This window comes from Ursus americanus, chromosome X, assembly GCF_024610735.1.
Source record: "Ursus americanus isolate L20-20 chromosome X, mUrsAme1.1.p, whole genome shotgun sequence".
Lineage (NCBI taxonomy): Eukaryota > Metazoa > Chordata > Mammalia > Carnivora > Ursidae > Ursus > Ursus americanus.
In genome coordinates, this window is record NC_142164.1 from 69,848,282 (window position 1) to 69,854,471 (window position 6,190).

A 6,190-nucleotide genomic window follows, 5' to 3' on the forward strand; every position below is an offset into this window, starting at 1 on the left:
CCTCTCAGTATGTTTGTTGAGTGACTACATGGATAAACCATCAGACAAGCTCTCTTGTTGATTAGAGAGGGCTGTTTCATGGTGCTTGGACAGAACGACAAGATCTTGGGACAAAGAACCATCTCTACACCCAGTGAAATTTCTAAAGGGGAAGCTCAGTCTGGATCATTTCACTTACAGCTGAGAAGTATGCCTGGGAAACTTCTTGAAATAAAGCAAGAGGACATTCTGCCTTTTATGGAGAGCCTGAAACTATCCTGTTTCTTTGTGGAAGCGGTCCACAAAAGGAGCAAAAAAGCTTACCTTTGTTTTTGTGACTGAAATGCTATTAATCATTTCATTTTTTTCCTTTTTTCTGCCTCCCAATACTCATTTATTTTTTTAAATATTTGTTTATATTTATCCCACACTATTGTGATGACTTGTAAAAATGAAGGTTCAACCTAATACTCCCAGAAGGTTCCTATTCTAATGGTTTTTATCTTAGCATGATAACTACAGTTATTGCATGTTTTATTACATATATATGCCAGGAACGTTGACTAGGAAATGAATTTCTCAAATTCAAATTTTAAGTAGCATTGATTTCCATTAAAGAAAGAAACCACAGAAGGAAATCATAGGGTAAGAAACTTACCAAAGAATTGATTAATATGATTGTATCCCTTTATATGCTTCTGTTATCCAATTCCAGGACCTCCCTTTACCTTTTTTTTTTTAATGTTAGTCACCATACAGAAATCCCCAGTTTTTGATGTAAACTTCCATGATTCATTACTTGTGCGTAACACCCAGGGCACCACGCAATACGTGCCCTCCTTAATACCCATCACCAGCCTATCCCATCCCCCCCCGAAGCCCTCAGCTTGTTTCCCAGATTCATTCCCCCTTTCTGTTTACCCCCCATTTTCTTCTTCCCTTTCTTCTCCTACCGATCTTCCTAGTTCTTATGTTCCATAGATGAGAGAAACCATATGATAATTGTCTTTCCCTGCTTGACTTATTTCACTTAGCATTATCTGCTCCGGTGCCATCCATGTTGCAACAAATGTTGAAAAATCCTTCTTCTTGATAGCTGAGTAATATTCCATTGTATATATGGACCACAACTTCTTAATCCAGTCATCTGTTGAAGGGCATCTCGGCTCCTTCCACGATTTAGCTATTGTGGACATTGCTGCTATGAACATTGGGGTGCATATGACCCTTCTCTTCACTACGTCTGTATCTTTGTGTAAATACCCAGTAGTGCAATGGCTGGATCCTAGGGTAGCTCAATTTTTAACTTTTGAAGGGACCTCCACACTGTTTTCCACAGTGGCTGTACCAACTTGCATTCCCACCAAAAATGTAGGAGACATCCCCTTTCTCCACATCCTCTCCAACAATTGTTATTTCTTGCCTTGTCCATTTTGCCCATTCTAACTTGGCATAAGGTGGTATCTCAGTGTCATTTTGATTTGAATTTCCCTGATGGCTAATGATGTTGAACATTTTTTCATGTGTCTGTTAGCCATTTGTATGTCTTCATTGGAAAAGTGTCTGTTCATGTCTTCTGCCCATTTTTTGATTTGTTTATTTGTTTCTTGTGTATTGAGTTTGAGAAGTTCTTTGTAGATCTTGGATACCTGTCTTTTATTTGTAGCATCATTTGCAAATATATTCTCCCATTCCATGGGCTGCCTCTTAGGTTTTTTTTTTGACCGTTTCCTTGGCTGTGCAGAAGCTTTTTACCTTGATGAAGTCCCACAAGTTCATTTTTTCTTTTGTTTCTCTTGCCTTTGGAGATGTGTCATGAAAAAGTTGCTGTGGCCAATGTCAAAGAGGTTGCTGCCTATGTTCTCCTCTAAGATTTTGATGGATTCCTGTATCACATCGAGGTCTTTCATCCATTTGGAGTTTATTTTTGTGTATGGTGTGAGAGAGTGGTCAAGTTTCATTCTTTTGCATGTAGCTGTCCACTTTTCCCAGCACCATTTATTGAAGAGACTGTCTTTTTTCCACTGGATGTTTTTTCCTGCTTTGTCAAAGATTCGTTGCCCAAAGAGCCAAGGGTCCATTTCTGGGTTCTCTGTTCTGTCCCATTGGTCTATGTATCTGTTTTTGTGCCAGTACCATGCTGTCTTTCTGATCACAGCTTTGTAGTACAACTTGAAATCCGGCATTGTGATGCCCCCAGCTTTGTTTTTCCTTTTCAACAATTCCTTGGCGATTCAGGGCATTTTCTGGTTCCACACAAATTTAAGGGCTGTTTGTTCCAGTTCTTTGAAAAATGTCATTGGTATTTTGATCAACATGGCATTGAAAGTGTAGATTGCTCTGGGTAGCATAGACATTTATCTAAGTTAATTCTTCCGATCCATGAGCATGGAATATTTTTCCATCTTTTTGTGTCTTCTTCAGTGTCTTTCAAGAGTGATTTGTAGTTTCTAGAATATAGATCCTTCACATCTCTGGTTAAGTTAATTCAGAGATAATGTATGATTTTTGGTGCTATTGTAAATGGAATGGATTCCCTAATTTCCCTTTACCCTTTATTCTACTTATGCACTTTTCCAAATCATAATAACTCTTCCCATGCTTGGTGAGTAACTAACTCTATACTTCAATCACATGCTCACCAAGGATAGCACTTAGTTTGATTTCCCAGGATGATATTTCTTGTGTATGTTCATATCAAAAAGAAGAAAGAAAGAAGTTGTAATTCTTGGAAATCTTAACAATTGTATCTTCTATCACCGTAATTAAAATGACACTTGGGTTTACACAGTGATTAACACAGTGGTTCTCAACTTTGGTGGCACATTGGAATCCACTGGGCGGTTTATCAAACACTGATGTCTGGGATCTACTCCTAAAGATTCCTATTTAATTTGTTTGAAGTAATATCTGGGCACTGGGACATTAAAAATTCCTCCAGATGATTCTAAAGTTTAAGCAATAGTGAGAAATACTGCTTTATATATTTGATTAACTTGACACAATTCAACAGGTGACTTTCTGAATCCATAAATTTGAGAACATACCCTGAAGTAACTGGAATTAAACCAACTTTTGAAGTGTCTTCCAACCAGCAACATGGGTATATGTGCCCCAAGATAGCATGAGAAGTACTCGTTTCTCCCTCGTACTATCAAGGCTTTAGAAAAATAAAACGCTCTCGAAAATGTCTTTTAAAAAATTGTTTTTACATTTTCAGTGATGTATAACTCTCACTTTGAGAGATTATAAGAATTAAAGGAAGACGGACAGATAGAAGTATCATTAACTTCAAGACTCTGAGATATTTCCTTGCAATCGCTTCCAAAGTGAAGATGGGCAACAGCTGTGTTTGAGTTGTTATATGGTCCATGTAGCAGCCTCTACTGTTTAACACTTTGTGCCCCCCTCATATGACACAACACCAGTACAGTTCCATTGAGCCAGTTTTCTAATAGGTAGCTGGGCCTTTAGATCTATCTGTTCATGACTCATCTTAAATAGTGCAAGTCAGGAGCAGCTTTACAAAGTAGCACAGTAATAAATTTAATATCATCACTTTTCATCTAGGTGACAGTGACCAAGCCAATCAAGAAAGTATAAGTGGTGGTCACCTCTGAAACTTTAAGAATTCTGGTGACTCCTTTTAAGTCTGTCTTGGTTGTTTCTCTCACTGGCTCTCTGTTCCTCAATGTTATGCTATTGGTACGCAATCCTAGGGGAGTGGAGGGCTGATTATACTTTTAGATCATCAACAACATTTTTCCATCTCAGTCAGCACACCCTCTCAGAATCCTTTAATTTCCCAACTCCCCCATCATGGGGTTGACTACCACAGCTTGCTAGAATAGTCACTAGGAAGAAAACCTAGCAAGGGCTCTCAAGAATTGCTCAAGGTCATAAGACCATGTCCTGTGAAGCAAGGCTAATGGAACTGAAATTATATATGTTAAAGAAGGAAAGGATAGGAGAAAGACTATTAAGTGAAGGTGGCATGCTTGGTAACAGTCATGGAAGCTATGTTAAACAGCATCTAAATGTTTTGTTTTTGTTTTTTGGTTTTTGGTTTTTGTTTTTGTTTTTTTGCAAATACTTTAATGGGCTGAAATTGCCAAAGGAAAGATATTCTATATTGGGGTTTAAAGGAAATATTATAGGTGATATTGAAGGACAGAATTAAAGGTGATCTGTCCCCTTTCCACTTCTGGATTATTTGGTATATATAACATGGCACTTATTATATGAAGCCTAGAAGTTAATTAGTTTTATATCTATGCCCCACCCTGTATTCTGGATTTCCTGAAAGCAGGTATTTTTTTGTACTCATTTTTGTACTCTCAGGTTCAGGCACATAGTAGGTTCTCAACAACTGAATGAAGAGTACATGAACAAAAGAACAAACTCTAGCAGTAAGTAGCTTTACAAAATGGAAATGTTTTTTGAGAAAAAAATATAGATTCTTATTCCTTAGGATATAAGGCTTTTAAGCTGTAAGGGCAGATTTAATTTTCTATTTGAGCACTAGAGAGGAAGAGAATACATTATAAAATCTTAGAATGTTCATTCATTCACTCACTCATTCATTCATTCAACAAATATTTATTGAGCCCCCAATAGTTTTCAAACACTGTTCTAGGCACTTGAAACATATCAGAAAACACAATACACAAAATACCTCCCTCATGGAGCTCACATTCTAGCAGATAATAAATTAGAAGGCAGTTATATTTGTGTTCCTCACTTCTACCTGCCCTCTGCTAGAATATTTGGGATACTTAAGTTCAGAGGAGGAGTTAGTGAAGTTTTGAGAGCTCAGAAAAGATGGCAATCATAGAGTCTTTGGTGTAAATTTAAAGCTAAATTTGATATAGCTAGGCCCATGAAGAAAAGCTTTTAATAGTCCAAGCTATGAACTACACAGAAATTTAATGAGAAATTTGACTACAAGGATAAAGAAGAGAAAGCAGCACATTGAGGCACCTAAAAGAATGGAGAAAATGAAAAGGAAAAGTACTTAGTTATTCTAAGATTAGGGAATAGATAGGAAAATGTATAAGCATAAGGAGTAGAATTAAGTTTAGAACATTTATATTGGCTGTGTTCATAAGGACATGTTATTGTCTCCATTTCAACATTCCTGCTTCAGCTGGGCTTTGTCAGCTTTTGTCACTTCTGCTTTGCTCCCAGACCAGTGAAATAGAAAAATTTGGTTTAGTCAAGTGTTCTCAACCTCTGTGGTCAGTGAAAGCCCATGAACTAGCAGGACACATAGCTACTCTTGGTTCAGTCCGGAAATATCCCAGAACAGAACATGAGGGGTTCCACTTCCACTTTCTAGACCCTAAAGCAAAGCAACAGTCTGGGTGTGAAAGGTGATGGCTGTGCAAGGGACTAAGGGGATGTACCAGGGAAAGTATTCACTCTCTACTTGAATTAATCTGGACAGTGTTGTGCAATATGAAAGAACACAAATTTGGAATCACCCAGAACAGGGTAAGATTTCTGGTTCCACAGTGTGACTCTGAGCAAGTTACTTAACTTTAGAGCCTCTGTTTTATCTATAAAGTGATGCTAACTGACAAAGTTGGGATAATATATATAAAAATACTTAGTTTTCAATAATCTTTAAGATCAGAGATCTAAGGCTTTTTCCATCTAGGGACCTCCTTTGCACATTACCAGATACTCTGCTCCCCATAGGAAAATTTTAGACAGTATCTCCTGACCTTGATTGCTACTCTGACAGTTGTCAAACCATTATCTAAATGTGGGTTGTCTATTTTTTCTTTACCATTTTTCTTGATTTCAGAAACAATGCATGAAAATGATTAAAAATTAGAACACTACAAAGCAGACTGATATTTATTGAGCATTTACATGCATTTTCCATTGTATCTTCAAGAAAGAAAGCCTTATGAAATATGTACATTTTTAATTCTCTACATATGAGAAAACTGAGTTTAGAGAGATGAAATAACTCACATAAGGTCCCATGCCTTAGTGAGTAGCAGGTCTAGGATTAAAATACAATCCTTTTCCTTTGTAGAAAATGAAAGCCCCCCATTAATCCACCCCATAGAGTAGTTTGTCATTTTCCCCACACAGAATTGCCTTATGTATATATTAACCTATCATTTAAAGAGATTCATTATACATTCTCTTTTTAAATATTCCTTCTTTAATTAAGAATATGTTGTAAACATCTTTTGTA